This window comes from Hibiscus syriacus, unplaced genomic scaffold (genome assembly GCF_006381635.1).
Source record: "Hibiscus syriacus cultivar Baekdansim isolate YM2019G1 unplaced genomic scaffold, ASM638163v2 tig00111095_pilon, whole genome shotgun sequence".
Taxonomy (NCBI): domain Eukaryota; kingdom Viridiplantae; phylum Streptophyta; class Magnoliopsida; order Malvales; family Malvaceae; genus Hibiscus; species Hibiscus syriacus.
Window position 1 is genome coordinate 7,492,805 of NW_024062980.1, and position 18,083 is coordinate 7,510,887.

The window sequence follows — 18,083 nt, forward strand, 5'->3', positions numbered from 1 at the left end:
CACAGTTCCACGCCCATGTATCCATCCCCATCCCCATCCCCATCCCCATCCCCATCCCCATCCCCATCCCCTTCTCCATATCAGTGCATCATAGGTTAACTTCAAAGTAAAAAACTATAAAATCAAATAACTCTATTTTATTGTTAAATTATTCTCTGTTAATCTAAGAAAAAAACATCTGACGATGTAATAAAAAAAATATTATTTTGGAAGGCCGTTGAAGTATTGACAGCCCTTCCTAGAAACTAGAAAAAGTGGCATTGCTCTTAAAAATAGAAGAAAATAAATGTTGAAATTTGAAAGCAATGAACAAAACCTTTGTTGCCGAAATCGGGGGATTTTATACATACTACAATACACCATCAGTGAAGGATAAATGAATACCTAAAGAGAAACTAAATGCTAAATGGAACAAAATAAATTATAGTGTTATGCCGACAAAAAGAGGGCCTCCTTACACCCTAATCAGTCAGAAGGTTATTGTTACACTTGAGAGGTGGGTGAGAAGCTCCTTCCTTTCTTCGAGCAGTCTGCCCAGAAATCGATGTTTTGTCCGATACGTTAACGTTGTAGCACTCATATACCTTGTGCGGTTCTCTGAGCACCAAGTTTCTGCTTGGTGCTCTCCGAATCTTCTACGGCTGCATATATATGAACATTTCTCAACATCCCAGATCCTTTAAAATTAACCACATTGATGCTGTCTCATATAGATGGGGTTTTTTAGAAAATGTACCTGAAGCGCACTCGTTTGAGATCCCTTGTTCCATCCCGTAGTGCCACCAGTGTAGCAACCAATGCAGAACTTTTAGATTTCATTCCATTTTCACCTTCTCCAAAACACCCAGATTCCCTCTCATCAACAGCTGCTGAGACACTACCACCACCTTCCTGTAAACAGCCGCTACCGTTGAGCTGTCTAGTGCCAGAATGGTCACCTCCACCATTGGCTCCGGTCGGTTCCCAGTGTAATTGGCCAGGGCTCTCGGTGCCACTGATTGCAGTCGAATCAAGGACAGAGCCACCAATTGAATCAGATCTTAAATGTCCCTCTCCCTTTGCACTTGATAGTGAACCCCATTTGGCTCCAAGCCCTTTGACAAGTATGGTGGTTGAACGTTCTCTGTGCCATAGACTCCAGATGGAAACCTTTCAGCCATATCCTTGAGCTGAGATGCAGTATAGAAACAAATTCTTGTAAGCATTATGAGAGGCAGAAAATTGACGAGCAAGCAACAAGCTACAATTTCAAAGCGACCCCAAATCCCAAAATGAGGATGCAAATGATTTTATAATCACCAAAATAAAAAAGAACCATTTAACACAATATAATAAAAAGAATCAATGAATTGTTTCAAGAAGGTAAGCTTGTTGGAAAACCATCGTGCATATCATGATGTTGAAGTTGTGTTGTAAGTTAGTAATAATTGATTTCCAAACAATAAAGGTGAAGATAACCTGTGCTGTCAGTGACTTTATAACTTCTTCTGCAGCTCTAGATTTAGCAGACTCCTCCGCAGCCAGTGTCATGGCTTCCTGAGTTTCCTTTGTTGATTTTTGAAGCTCCAATTCCTGTAGTTCACATCTCTTTCTCAAGGTCTCAACCTAGAATGGATCCCCAATCATCAGAATTACATCGGCTCAGTACCACCCATGCACATAATACAATAGTAAAAGAACAAGTAATGACATTGTTTCCTGTGACGCAACTTGAGCATTTCTTGGTTCAAAAGTTCATTTGTCTTTTTCAAACTATCCACAATGCTTTTGGACAAAGAAAGTCCGGATGTTGTAGGAACCGGGGTCACAGAACGAGGAGGGCTAGGTCTCCTTGAGAAAGGTGAAACAGACCTGGAACTTACTCCAGATCCCGTAAGAATCGGTTTAGGGAGGGTCCTTCGCGAATCTACATCATTAGACAAAACATCTTTAAACTGTACCAAAGAAGGTGCTTGATTAGAGCGAACCAATGAGAACGTTTCGGCCTTTTTTACTTGTTTGGCTACTTTGCTATCTAACTGTTTAATCAAGTCCATGTTAGAAGGAGTTGCAGATTTGGATGATCTTATTTCAGCCTTATCCAACCGGTCCTTGTTCTCGCCAGAAAGGCGGGGTCCGGAATTCTTCCTGCTATTGTTACCAGCTTCTGAAACCTTGTTCAGCTTAGCAAAACAGGAATCACATACTCGATAAGGTTTCCCAGGAGTAGGAGCCAAAGCAGCTCCTGGTGCTTTTTTTGAACTGCAAGAATGGCAATGCACAAGTCCACAGTTATAACAATTATGCCTTTTTCTGGTGAACCCAAAAGCCTGTCTGCAAGCTGAGAATTGAGATTGCTCAGCACCAGATACCCACTTATGGAGACATATGGCAGCACTATAGTTTGAACCACAAGCAATAAATTTCACATGCCTATCCTTCAAACCTTCAACCAGAGTGGGTTTTTTTCGATCTTCAACATCTCCATGACCCAACCTACCATTAGCTCCTTTTCCCCATGTATAGACTTCATTCCGAGATGTTAAAACCGCTACATGATATGCACCACAGGTAATTTCTTCAACACATTCCCCTGAAAGCTTGTCTTTTACCAAAGATGGTATGTTTCCATCAGTATAGGAATTCCCAAGTTGACCATACACAGTACTGCTCATTGTAAAAACATGTCCCGATGTGGTCAAACCAATTGTTAACCTATGCCCACATGCAACTTTGTGAAGATTGTAATCAATTAGTGCAGGAACGCATGTGGGCTTTAGCCGAGGTTCCTTGTCTCCATGTCCAAGAGGATTTTTGTCCCCATCCCCCATGTGAATAATTTTCCTGATGAAACACTGGCACTAGAATGAGACAATAACCTCAACAATGGCAGCGGTATGCCACACTCCACATGCCACGGCAATTGTTCTCAATCCTGACAATGACTCTACTTCTCTTGGATATGGAGCACTTTCTCTGTCACCATGGCCCAAGACACCAAATGTACCATCTCCGAAAGTAAACAGTTATCCTGTTGATGTTATCAAAGCCGTATGCCATGGACCACAAGTTATTGAAGCTACTTGAAGCCCCTCAAGAGGACCTGAAATTCTCTTTGGTATCCAGTGGCTGACATCAGTACCATGACCAAGAAGCCCAGCATTGTGAGTTCCATCTCCCCATGTATAAAGTTCCCCAGCCATTGTAACAGCACAAGTATGAAATTCACCACAGGCAACAAAATCAACACTAGTGTCAGCCAGTGATTCAACAAGACGAGGTTGAATAACATCTGTCCCAACACCATGGCCAAGTTGTCCTCCAGATTCTTCACCCCAATAAAAACTTCACCTTGCCTTGTAACTAGGGCAGCATGCTTGACCCCACAGGCTACATGATGTACATCTAAAACTACATTATACTCTAAAGGCCTGGTAAGAAGTACATCTGCCCTCATGCTCAAATAACTGGCATTCTTATCAGCTAGAACCTTCACAGAACTATCACAGATAACCTCACCCCATATATGCACATCCCCTAAAGCATCATAATCATCTGGTGCAGAACCATGACTAGAAGTACTAAGGGCACTAGAAACACTAACACGAAAAACTTTTGAACCAGATCCTTTTACATCCATATTTGATCATTCTGATGCTGCATGCGACCTTTCAGAATGAAAAGAATTCTCAGGCTGTGAACTCTTAGGTGAAGTGTTAGGGTTAAAACTGACAAAAACTTCGGGGGAACTAATATCTCGAGTGGCACTGACGGAACTGTCACTTGCGCTATTTAATGTCATATCTCTTCCATCCTAGAACCATATAGGGATAAGCATTTATGGTAAACACGATTAACTGTAGCTATAACAGTAATTCAGTTAAGAGAAAAAATTAAGCATAATATTTTGTGTATAAATGAAAGAATTTTAATAACTGGGAATAAGCCAATGAAACCTTGGATACAACAAAGTTAACCCACCTAAATTTGTCAAACAACCAAGTAATGGTGTCTACATAAAGACTTTATTCTTGTTCAGCAAGAGCTGAAAAGATAGTTTTGGTCTTGAGTCATCACTAACCAATAATTCAAGGCAAAACTTTGTCGCATTTTGAAGACGTAGCAACAGCAGTACCTGATCTGGATAACTCGGCCAATGGGTCGGATACCAATGGTTATAACAAAAAATTATATACAACACTTCATCAAACAGAAAATAAAAACACAAAGACTAGTCGGAAGAAGTCAGAAGATGCAATTACATCAGGGTAAAGGCCTCCATCATTCCAGCCATCAATTTTGGAGCGCCAACCCTGACCAGAGGAAATTAATACTTTGAGGCCGCAATCCACACCTCTGCCTCAACTTTGTCCTTGCAAATCTAGGAGCCAACCATGCATTAAATCATAAACAGACACACATAAGAGGATAAAAATATAAATAATAGTTTACCATCTATCTACAAACAATATATCGAAGTTCCATTACAAACCAGATCAAGTGACCTTGTCCCGTTGTTGTAAATAAGACAAAAAGATAAATAATCTTTCTCGGGCCGGAGATATCGCTGGAAAACAACCTGATAGAGCATTAACAACGAAAATTTAGTATAGATTAAAAAGAAAAAGAAAAGTATAGCAGAAAGAAAACTAGATGCTGCAAAAAAAGTAAGAATTAGAGTATCGATATCTATAATAATATAAAAGTCCCTGACTGAATTGGTGTCCCGATTTAACCAAACATCAACTCAATCAAGAAAAATACTTAAGAAGTAATTAACACAATAGCATCAAGGTCATGTCATCACTTTCATATTTCAAAAAAAATACATTCTTCCCCTTAACAAACTACCTAATTTTTTTCCTAAAACATTTTTGCCTCCACCAACATTGGGTGTAAATGTTTCTAGTCGTATATTAAAATAAAAATGCAACAAAAGGAACATAAAGATCTTACAGTTCTTTGTCCAGGAATTATTCTAGAAACTGAGGCTAACTTCAAACTTCTTTCACCACTGCTAGAAATCCAGATCAGAGTTGTTTCATCCTGCAATTTAAACAGAACAGTTGGTACAAAAATTTGTCAGTTAGATAAAAATAAAAAGTGTAAAAAGAAAAGAAAATAAAGAAGCAACAAGAAAAACAGAATTACTTGGTAATTCAAAACAGTGCCCTAAAATTATTGTCAAGTTAGGAGCAGCATGCATGGCAAAAGATAGCAAATCACTGCATACTTGTCTCTGTCTTCACATCGTCTAATAAAGCAAAAAAAGTGTAATATGGGCACATGAATAGAACGTAACAAAGGTTTCAAAAGTTGGAACCAAACTTACATTAGAAAATCTAAATGGACAAAACTTAGGCTTTCCCTTGCGTCCATATTTCAGAAGCCGAGCACCCTTCTTCAAAGCTATTAATGCCTACATAAGGTACAAAGATTATTTGCAAAAGGATAAAAACATCAAGAAAGTAATTTCATGATCAAGAAAATTTCCTGCCTAATAAAGAATACACCTTCCAAATTCATTAACTGAAGCCGCCAACCATTTTTGCCCGGTTCTAATAACCAAAAAATAACATAAAATTTCAACATTCTCAAGCACAGTTCTCCAGATTCTCCTAAATCAGATTCCACAAAAAAAAAGTTCTTCCAAGCTATGTTAAGTGTCCGAAAATCTAGAAATAATAAACCAAATGCTACACTTAAAGATTCCAAAAAATAGCATAAAATCCAAAATTTCCACCAAATAACCCTTCGTTTCTTCCCATGATCAGGAAATTTGAGGGAAATTTTGGAAGTAAAACAAAGTTAGCAACGAACTTGAGAAATAAGAATCAAGTATAAACAAAATCTTAAAGGTTAACTATAAAACAAAGAAAAGTAGAAAGGAAAAAGGGAAGACCTGGTCGATGTCACGTTGGGCATTACCGTAGCTAACAAGATCTGCCATTCCATGTGAGGAAATTACAATAACACCACCGCCCTCTACGATCGCTCTCCGGAGCTCCGTTCATCATCTGCAACTACCACCTCTCCTACTTTCTCTTCACTTCGCTCCTCTTTCCCTCCGACGCTTACCATTCAAAATAAAACAACGCTTCAATTCTCCATTCCCAAACAGCTAAAGAAAACCGAAAGCAATTCCTTTAGCAGATATAACGTGATCTCTGGTCCTTCAACACCAAAATCCCAGCATTCACCTCTTTCAATGAACCACCAAAGACCGAGTCCGCACCCTAACTTGGATGTAGACACACGTTTTTCTCCGGATTGTAAATATTATATTAAAATTATATTATTATAATTATTAATATTATTATTAATGTTTCATATTATATTTTACAGGCTCAAGACCCAGATTACAAATTTCCTATAACTCAAGCTCAACCCAGTGACCATTACCCCAGTCACCAGTTTCCATCAGTGCATGAGCCAATCACCAAGCAAGTCACTACCGCCAATCATGCCATCCATTGAAGCTGATATAATGGAAAAACATAAGCAAAATCAATAAACAAATCAGCCACCAAGGTCAAAGAGATTTGACAAACCTTTACCTAAACCTTTGAAATGGAAATAAATCCCGAAAATTATGGGATTAAACGTACCTGCTTCAGCACTAATCCAACCAAGAAGGAAAAAGATGGATCGGAAGCAACCATAAATAGAGGGGGGTAGTAGCAAAAGAGAGGGAGAGATTTTTTTTTTGAAACACTCTGTAAATTATATCCCCACCTTTCGAAAAACCAGGAAAAAAAGAAGAACCATTGTAATCGTTTTCCTACTAGTTGAAAGAAATACAAGCAAAGTAAACATTTCAGAATTTTTTTCTTACTTTTCCTTAACATTTACAGCAAATTTTTAGTTATTTTTCTAATTTTTTAAACAAAAGGGAAAAGAATAGGGATCGAGTATATTTACCTGAGACGATCGGATTTTCAGTTGGAGATCTACGACGTTCAGGCGAGGCCTTCGTCACCGATGACTGACGGAATCCCTGCGTGGGGGAAACCCTATCCCTTAGCTCTTCGAAACCAGAAAGCAAAAAACACAATTTCAACGGAGGGGGAGCGAGCAAAAAAAAACACGAAACAATTAAGGGGTCTCGGTTTTCAGCAGGTAAAAACAGAGAAAAAAACAGTGTGTGTAAAGGGATCTCTTCCTCATATTCGCTAAGGAAGCATTGTGACGACGGGGTTCCTCTTCCAAAATCAAAAAGAGAGAGAAAGTAGAGAATATCAAACAATCAAGCAAAAAAAAAAGGATCTCTTTTTGTTTTTCATTCCAACAGAAGCAATACAACACGGTTTTTTAAGGTTCCCTATACCTTTTATTTATTTTCAATAGCATTTTTTAACTGATTTTCTAAGCAAATAGAGATATAAAGGGATAAGTTGGTTTCGCTTTATCTATTTATGCTTCGGGCCTCGATCGGAATTGGCACCAGTCGTGGCTCGTCTAGTCGTTGTTTTATAGCATGGCTGCGTCAGTCTAGAGTAGAAGTGAGGTCTTGAGAGATTAAAAAAGGATCAGAATATTGAGTAGCAATTTTAAGGTGTCAAAACCTTTTCAAAGGTTTTTTTAGCAACAATGGCTTAATTTTTTACTTGGGTTCGAAATAAGGAGGGGCATTTAATTCTTTACCTGGTATTTGGTCTCTTCATCGTCATGGTGTGGCTTTGTTGGAGTAAGTGTCGGGGTTTGGGGTTGAACTCGTCGGCCTTAGAAGTTAGGAGTCGTCGCTAGTGGCGTTCGGAGTGTTGGATTTTGAGTTTCACGGCGGCGTTCATGAGAGAAAGGAAGGAGGTTGAGTGAGGGAGAAGTTCTGGTCCGATTTAGGTGTCTGCGGAGTTCGGGTTGTGAAGAAGATGAGGATGTTAGGCTTTTGGCCCCTCATCGGAGCCCTTAGTAGCCATGACCACGGTGGCCAGCTTCATCAGGTTCGATTGTAGAGCTTTGTTTGAGCTCTCGGCCGAAGGAGGAAACAGAGTTGAAGAGAGGAGATAGCGGTTGTGAGGATGAAGTATGCTAAATGAATTTAGAGTTTAGATATTACCCTACATATTATTTATATTAATTCATTAAAATGGTAGTGATTCGCTGTTGTCCCCATGTTTAATTAAAATTTGCATTTAATAGTTTTATGACCACTGTTCGGTTCATTTTAAAATCATTATATTATGCTTACTTCTTATGTAATGCATACGTGTTACTATATGCCTTATGCCTCGTATTGTGTGTAATATTACTAATTATATGTATGCTAAATGGGTTTTGAATTTAATATTATACATAAAATCTTATTATATATATGTTTTGTATTGAATCATTAAATGTTCTGACACTTTTATTACCCCATGATTAGGTTTGTGTTCTTTAATTAATTTATATTTATTTTTACATATTGATATGTTTACATATATATAAGTATGCTAGTGATTAATTTACAAATCGTATGACATTTTTTACATGAATTGTATGATATCTTCATATGCATGACTTGACCAAATTACATAATTTGATTAAGGGTAATACCCTTTTTATTTAAAATTGTCGGAATGACTTTTTTTAACTCACTAGATATTTGTTTTTGCCGATTTTAAATTAAAAGTGTATCATGTTATTGACACTCTAAAAAATAGTTCGTCACCTTAAAATTTGGGAACGAAAGAAAATGAAATATTCGACTATTTAAATTTGTTGAGAAAAGATTGTTAGAACTCACCTAAAGATTCTGTCTCAATGTTTGTAAATAATTGAATATTCCTTGTCTTTCTAATGGATTGGTAATTTTAAAATTTAACATTTTTCGTTATTTTTTAATGTTGTAAAATTCACATTTTATTGTTGGATCATAAACCAAGTTAAATTCGAACTTGTGAAATTCATTGCAAAGACAATTATTAATCGACTAGGTACCGATTTAGGGCGTTGTGGGGTGTTAATCCTTCCCCACGCATAATCGACTCCCGAACTCGGATTTTGACAACACATACCTTAATTTGTTGTTTTAATTAAAATTAATTTTTATTTAAAATGACAATGTTTTTGGGTGCCCAATCACACCCTAATCAAAGATTGGTGGCGACTCCTCGAATCATATGTTTTTATCGTAAAGGAATTTCTAAATTTTCGAAACGAGAGTTTTATAAAATCACATTGTTTTTAATTAAAATTCAATCGTAAAGAGAATAATTAAAAATGACGTGGTTTTCGAAATACGTAAAAATCATTTCGACAGCTTGGCGACTCTACTGGGACTTTTTTAGAGAGTCAGATCGATAGTTGATTAATTAATTGTCTTTGCAAATGAAAGTTGTAAGTTCGTTTTAATTTGGTTTTTGATTCCTTGTTTGTTTTGAATTTTCTGTTTGCATTTTAATTTGTAATTTGATTAACTAGTAAATAGTTGTACTAATGTGGGATTTGTATGTTTCAGTTTTCTGACCTTCAGTTTGTTGTTTCTCTTGGATATAGGCAAAGGATTATGAGTTTCCCCCATTGTTGCTATAACACTTCGATACTTAGAGCCTTCTAACTATGCTCTGTCCCGTTAGGTAGGGGTGAACGCTACGCTTACGTGAGAAAAATTATTTTTCTCCGCATGGGCTTTAGCAACTAACCTCTGGGGTACATGCCTTATGTTTACGAGTGAAACATTGAGTTTCCTCGCATGGACATAGGGAAATGTATCCTCTCGAATTGAACTTGATCCGTTTTAAGCCTATAATGGGTGAGGATCGAGGGTCTGGCAAGCCCAAGGGGAACCAGCAAAGGACAATTCGAGGACCCTTTTAGTGATACCAAAACTCTGTCCATCTTATGTTGAATCTCTATCCGCAGACACAAAGGGGAAACTCATTCTAACCTTTTCCTCGAATTTATTTTTGCAATAAGTACGAGAACTAGAAAAACATGCGTTAGGTTTTATATTTTTGTACAAAGCTTGTGAATTAGATACCACGGAGTTAGGATTTTTTGTGAATGACAAAGCATGTGGGTAGATATCATGTTGGGTAGGATCTTTTATTTGATTTTTACGGTACCCATTATCTTGTTGTTTATCTTATGTGCACTAACCCGTTTTTGTTCTATGTTTATTTTATTGTGATTTTATTGTATTTGCATCCTCATGTCATCGAGGGGTATTAATTCGTAAAGTAATTGACTAACAAGAAGACTGACCATATTGAGGCAAGACACCATGTAGTCAAAACCGGGAGATCCAGAGATGTTCAAACGATCCATGAAGAAGGACATCTAATATATGAAGAATCTGAAGCTGATTGGAGAATTCCTTTAAAGGTGCAAAGGTCAAGATGTTGACTCAGAAGATATGTATAGCCCTACCAAGGACGAGAAGACCATTCATAAAGACGAGAAGACCATTCATAAAGACGAGAAGACCATTCATAAAGACGAGAAGACCATTCATAAAGACATGAAGACCATTCATAAAGACATGAAGACCACTTTGTATTTGAGGTAAGAGTGAATATTTCAAGATTCAACTTAAGGACATCCGACGTCATCAAAGGTGAGGGAATACGCCGATAACTTTGGGGTGTAACGTTAGATTCCATGAAGAGTACGGCTCAAGGAAATGAAGAGATGAAGAATCACAGTTGTATTTTGACTACATGGTGTACTTACTGAATTCTTGTTGTCTAAGTGAACGGTTGTTCTATAAGTGGTCACTTTTGGGATTAACACCTCGTGCATTTGCACTTGCATTATGCATTTTGCATAGCATGTATTTATAAGTATTTTATATGCATTAACTATGAAAATATGGAAATGACTTATGGGAGGTTATGTGACAGTAATAACAAGATCATTCATTCATTCTGTTCCACATCATCATGAATAAACAAATGGAAGCAATGAAGAAATCTAATGAGAAATCACAAGATCAGTTGCAAGAGCAGTTGGTCGGGTTACAACAAGATACGAGGAATCAAGCATCGGGTTCTCTGCCAGGCGCATCGAATCAAATGATCCAGGTGCTGGCAACCAAGGCTGTTGGTAGAGAGGAAATAGCTGATCAAGAACACCGGTCTCATTAGAGTAATGCGTCAAGAATGATACTTTTCCCCGGAGCATCTAACTCAAACCAATGGAAGGTTTCGTCAATTATGAGCAATTTGAAAATGAATTCAAGTGGTTGAATTAAGCCGTTAAAAATATAATGGTTGTTAATGCCTCTCACAAGGAGTTAGAAGCCAGAGAACTCAGTTTGGTCCCTGATTTGGTCATCCCACGTGAATTTTAGTTGCCTAATTTTGAGAAATATGATGACCCCAGTTGCCCCCTAATTCATCTGAAAATGTTTTGCAAAAAATGGAAGGGTACTTAGATGATGATAATATGTTGATTCATTACTTCCATGATAGTCTTGCTGGGCCAGATGTAGTATGGTACAATTGTTTGAACAAAGAGCAGATCAAGACATGGATCAACCTAGCTGATGCTTTTCTGGGGCAATATCAATATGATAAAGGCTTAGCCCCAAAATGTCATGACCTTCAAAGGATAAAGATGAGAGCTATTGAGAGCTTTAAGGAATATGCCCTAAGATGGAGAGGAGTGGCAGCACAAGTTCAACCTCCTTTGCTAGAAGAAGAAATATCATGTATGTTTCACGATTCTCTCCCAGCTCCTTTCTTTGAGTTAATGCTGGGAAAATTGACGAATGACTTTAAGGATCTTATGCTGGCTGGAGAATCCATTGAAGATGCAATCAGAAAGGGAAACTTGAAAGTCACTTCCAAATGTCCAACCGATCAAAAGGAAAAAGTTGATGAGGTGAATGAATGTCACATCCAGAGCTCCCACAACCGCAAAAGAAAAAGGGTAGCAAGTTACTCGAGTCGTCTAAATAAAATCCCAAGATCAAAAAATGCTTTGAAAGTGTTCCAAACTTCTATCTTGGATATATATCCCTATTTAGTAAAAGGTCAATACCTCACACCGAGGCCAGTGAAAGTGAAATCAGACCCTTCTGCTCACAGTTATGATCAAGATAGTGTTTGTGATTTTCACTTGGGGGTATTGGGGCATTCTACGGGAAATTGTAGACCGCTGTTAAAGGAGATAGAGATGCTTTTAGAAAATGGGACGTTGACACAAGAATTGGTGAAACAATGGATGACGAGCTCGAGTGGGGCATCAGAGCACAAAGTGTAGCACCCGATCGAATCAAACGCCACTGAATCAGAGGAATAATGAGGGCATTTTGATTATGCAGAAATCATTTTGTTCATCATGAAACTTTTTTTTCATTTGCAACATCTTGTTTGAACATGTTTTTTGGACCTTCTCATCAGTTTTTTATAATGATATTTAAATGAATTCATGTTACTTTAAGGATGGTGAGCATTGAATCGAAATCATGACTTGAAATTCTTTGAATATCAATTGAATTAAAAGCTCTTTAATGATTAGAGTTATAAATCTTTGACAAAATGGCAAGGTTGAAACCTGATAAAACAAGGACCCTGGACCTTACCCCCAGAAGATACACTCGAACACCATATCTTTTTATTGCAGGGACGGACATAGCCTTCTCCTATCATAAACCAATGAACAATAGGCTTGGTATTCAGGTATGTATAGGAGCGGACAACGTGGGCCATCTTTTGTGTATTATGTTGCAAAACTAAATAGACCACACTTTTTTTTATGAAAGTTCAATGATGATTATGATCTTCACGGATGGAATAGTTGAGTAGGTGAATCTAATTTAGGTCAGTTGCTTGGAAATTGAACTCTAACGATGAGACTTTCTGACTTTCAACAACACCTAGACTATGACAGGTTCTTCTTGACAAGCTTAAGAAATTGGATCTGTATACCCATATTATAATATTATATGTATAATGAAGTCTGATAAAGGTGGTTATATTATGTGTATACAATAAAGCTGAACTATTCTGCTAAGACAATTGGTTATAGAGGAAACTCGAAAGCCCTGGCTTTATAAATAGATTACATTCAAACCATGACCCTGATCGGGTACCTGGCAATTCGGTGTATGCTCCACTGTGATTGTCAAGTCGAAGACTTTGTGATGAGATGAACCCTTCAGCTAGCCCGATAAAGGCAAATTACAATAAAGCTGATTTCAGCTAGCCAGACAATGACAAATTAAATCAAGTTTATCTAAATAAGGAATTGCGATAAAGACAGACTAAGGGAGTTGAGGAACACCTGTTATAGTCAATTTCACACGAGCACTCAGGAATTTCGTTTTTAGATTGATATTTCTGCACTGCCTTGGTTAGAGGAGTCTACGAAGCTTGAACAAATGGAAGATTTCAGAGAACTGAAATGGAAGTGTTCTAGAAAGTCTAGTAATGGATTATACTAGTTGCGTCATTTTGTCCGCATCCGATTAAAATACCAAGCAGAGAAAGAAAGACATATTATGATGTTTACAATGATCAAGAAAGAAATGACATTTTGGTGGTCAAAACCTTAGAAGATAGGAAGCCAACCTGAAGTCAACCCCTCAATTTTGACACTTGTCAAAGAGTTATAACCCTGAAAACATTAAATAGCTATAGATTCTTTTGATATTCTGTGAACAATGTTTATGATTTAATTTGATTACGAGCCTGAATTATGAGGCAATGTTATAAAATTCTTTCATTCTTTGATCTTTGAAATAAGAGAAAGGAAAAAAAATATTTTCAAACAGGACAGTTGAAATGTGAAAGGTCCTTGAAGCTGGTGATGCTCATTGTGTCTCTATTGGAGAAGAAGAATAAGCAATGTCAGAATACGAATCATTCCACAATCTTGAAGTAGATGGTCTAAAGAGATCATAATGGATGAAAGGGGCACATATCTCAGCCCGAATGAAAATGCAAGACATTGTGTTAGAAGGGTTGATCACTTCTTAAGTAGCATGAAGAAAATCCCTCAAACTATTTGACAACACTACTGTGTAGTGACACCAGAATGAGAACATTTAAGTTATGATATGTTGGGGCCCGAATGAACCCACTTCATGTTGAGATGAAAAGATTCAGAAGAATGAGGCATGAAGAATGAGCTTTACAATTTGAGGTGGTGGGGCATTTTGAAGGCCTGTACCAGTATAAGATTAGGTTGAGGAACGACTGAACCCATGTCATGATTAGAAAACAAGATTCAAACCAAGAAGTTATTGAGAATAAGTCTCGCAACTTGAAGTGTCAATGGCAGACCGTGAATTTGAGCAGAGCTTACCTTGTAAAGCAAATCAACTGAGCATCGATCAATGGCAGAGTCCTAGAAGAACAATTCTGAAAGCATAATTGAGCCAAGGACGTAAATGGGGCAACACAATCGTATTTCTGACTATAGCGAGATGTTGAGAGAGAAAACACTTTCTCCGAAATGAAGACAGAACACGAAGACAACAAGAAGATAGAAGAAGATTAGATGGATCTTCACAAGTGCAAGCTGGGAATTATGAGTTGCTACATCGATATTTAAGTAGGCCTTGAAAGAATGATCAAGTAGAAGAAGATCGAGCTCACCACTCTAGAGCCAAGTGAAGATTGATTCAACATTTATGCATTCATGAAAAAATCATTTGCACAAAAGAAAATGCATTACACTGACACATTTATTTGCATTAGTGTTTCAGGCATAAACACATGATTTTGACAGATCTTCCGGTGAAAAGAGAAGATGCAGGATGTTAAAATCCCAACGATTGAAAGAAAGATTTCAAACCTCAAACACAATGAGTTACATTTAAAGAGGCATACCCTGAAGAACAGAGAGGTCTAATATACAGAAGAAGCATTTCTTTGAAGTGAGGACCATCAGATGTAGAAGAAAAACAAATATTTTCGTGTATGAAGAGAGGAATCAATCGATTGAAGTGACTTGCACATATGAGATTCTAACTGGGGTGAACTGGTCAAATGTTCTATGCCTGAGACGAAACTGAGTTCCATTGAAATCAAAGGAGATGGTGTTCATTCAAAGAAGAAAATGTATTGAATTGCATACTTACATACATTTTAGGCATGAATAGGATCATGACATTGCATGATGACTTAAATATTTACAGGTTTCCCAATGATAATTGAAGATTGAAGCATCAAGATTGTTCGAGTCTTATACTCTCTGAAGGAATAGGGAGCAGACACGATTGTTGAAGATTGTTCGAGTCTTATAGTCTCTAAAGGAATAGGGAGCAGACACGATTGTTGAAGATTGTTTGAGTCTTATACTCTCTGAAGGAATAGGGAGAGGACACGATTGTTGAAGATTGTTCGAGTCTTATACTCTCTAAAGGAATTGGGAGCAGACACGATTATTGAAGATTGTTCGAGTCTTATACTCTCTAAAGGAATAAAGAGCATACATGATTGTTGAAGATTGTTCGAGTCTTATACTCTCTGAAGGAATAGGGAGCAGACACGATTGTTGAAGATTGTTCGAGTCTTATACTCTCTGAAGGAATAGGGAGCATACACGATTGTTTAAGATTATTCGAATCTTATACTCTCTGAAGGAATAGGGAGCAGACACGATTGTTGAAGATTGTTCGAGTCTTATACTCTCTGAAGGAATAGGGAGAAGACACGATTGTTGAAGATTGTTCGATTCTTATACTCTCTAAAGGAATAGGGAGCAGATACGAATGTTGAAGATGTTCGAGTTCTATACTTCCTGAAAGAAAGTGGGAACGAACCCATTGGTAGAAGACTATTCGAGCTCCATACTCCCTGAAGCAAGAGGGTGCGAACACGTTTTCAAAAGATTTCTTGAGTTCTATACTCCCTGAAGCAATAGGGAGCGAACCCGCTGGTCGAATTTTGATCAAACAAGAGGGATCAAATCCCTCATCAAGTTTCAAAGAATGAAGAAAGAACTAGACAAAAACGCACTGCCATTTTATCTTTGCCCTATTCTTATTAACACAAGAATGGGCAAAGAAGGGCAGTTGTAGACACCCATTTTTGCTCGGATTATAAATATTATATTAAAATTATATTATTATTATTATTAATATTATTATTAATGTTACATATTATATTTTACAGGCTTAAGACCCAGATTACAAATTTCCTATAACTCAAGCTCAACCCAGTGACCATTACCCCAGTCACCGGTTTCCATCAATGCATGAGACAATCACCAAGCAAGTCACTGCTGCCAATCATGCCATCCATTGAAGCTAATATAATGGAAAAACATAAGCAAAATCAATAAACAAATCAGCCACCAAGGTCAAAGAGATTTGACAAACATTTACCTAAACCTTTGAAATGGAAATAAATCCCGAAAATTATGGGATTAAACGTACCTTATTCAGCACTAATCCAACCAAGAAGGAAAAAGACAGATCGGAAGCAACCATAAATAGAGGGGGGTAGTAGCAAAAGAGAGGGAGACATTTTTTTTGAAACACTCTGTAAATTATATCCCCACCATTCGAAAAACCAGGAAAAAAATAAGAACCATTGTAATCGTTTTCCTACTAGTTGAAAGAAATACAAGCAAAGTAAACATTTCAAAAAATATTTCTTACTTTTCCTTAACATTTACAGCAAATTTTTTTAGTTATTTTTCTAGTTTTTTAAACAAAAGGGAAAAGAATAGGGATCGAGTATATTTACTTGAGACGATCGGATTTTTAGTTGGAGATCCACGACGTTCAGGCGAGGCCTTCGTCACCGATGACTGACGGAATCCCTGCGTTAGGGGAAAAGTCTATCCCTTAGCTCTTCGAAACCAGAAAGTAAAAAACACAATTCCAATGGAGGGGGAGCGAGCAAAAAAATACGAAAAAACAAGGGGGTCTCGGTTTTCAGCAGGTAAACAGAGAAAAAATAGTGTGTGTAAAGGGAACTCTTCCTCATATTCGCTAAGGAAGCATTGTGACGACGGGGTTCCTCTTCCAAAATCAAAAAGAGGGAGAAAGTAGAGAATATCAAACAATCAAGCAAAAAAAGGATCTCTCTTTGTTTTTCATTCCAGCAGAAGCAATACAACACGGTGTTTTAAGGTTCCCTATTCCTTTTATTTATTTTCAATAGCATTTTTTAACTGATTTTCTAAGCAAATAGAGATATAAAGGGATAAGTTGGTTTCGCTTTATCTATTTATGCTTCGGGCCTCGATCGGAATTGGCACCAGTCGTGGCTCGTCTAGTCGTTGTTTTATGGCATGGCTGCGTCAGTCTAGAGTAGAAGTGAGGTCTTGAGAGATTAAAAAAGGATCAGAATATTGAGTAGCAATTTTAAGGTGTCAAAACCTTTTCAAAGGTTTTTTTTAGCAACAATGGCTTAATTTTTTACTTGGGTTAGAAATGAGGGGCATTTAATTCTATACCTGGTATTTGGTCTCTTCATCGTCATGGTGTGGCTTTGTTGGAGTAAGTGTCGGGGTTTGGGGTTGATCTCGTCGGCCTTAGAAGTTAGGAGTAATCGCTAGTGGCGTTCGGAGTGTTGGATTTTGTGTTTCACGGCGGCGTTTATGAGAGAAAGGAAGGAGGTTGAGTGAGGGACAAGTTCTGGTCCGATTTAGGTGATTGCGAAGTTCGAGTTGTAAAGAAGATGAGGATGTTAGGCTTTTTGCACCTCATCAGAGCCCTTAGTAGCCATGACCACGGTGGCCAGCTTCATCAGGTTCGATTGTAGAGCTTTGTTTGAGATCTCGGCCGAAGGAGGAAACAGAGTTGAAGAGGGGAGATAGCGGCTGTGAGGATGAAGTATGCTAAATGAATTTAGGGTTTAGATATTACCCTACATATTATTTATATTAATTCATTAAAATGGTAGTGATTCATTGTTGTCCCCATGTTTAATTAAAATTTGCATTTTATAGTTTTATGACCACTGTTCGGTTCATTTTAAAATCATTATATTATGCTTACTTCTTATGTAATGCATACATGTGTTACTATATGCCTTATGCCTCGTATTGTGTGTAATATTACTAATTATATGTATGCTAAATGGGTTTTGAATTTAATATTATACATAAAATCTTATTATATACATGTTTTGTATTGAATCATTAAATGTTCTGTCACATTTGTTACCCATGATTAGGATTGCTTTCTTTAATTGATTTATATTTATTTTTACATATTGATA

General features: G+C 37.3%; 1 pseudogene; it reads right to left on the reverse strand.

Annotated features, from left to right (window-relative positions):
* Positions 1-446: 446 nt before the first annotated feature.
* LOC120152626 overlaps positions 447-18,083 on the reverse strand; it is a 28,153-nt pseudogene continuing 10,516 nt past the window's right edge.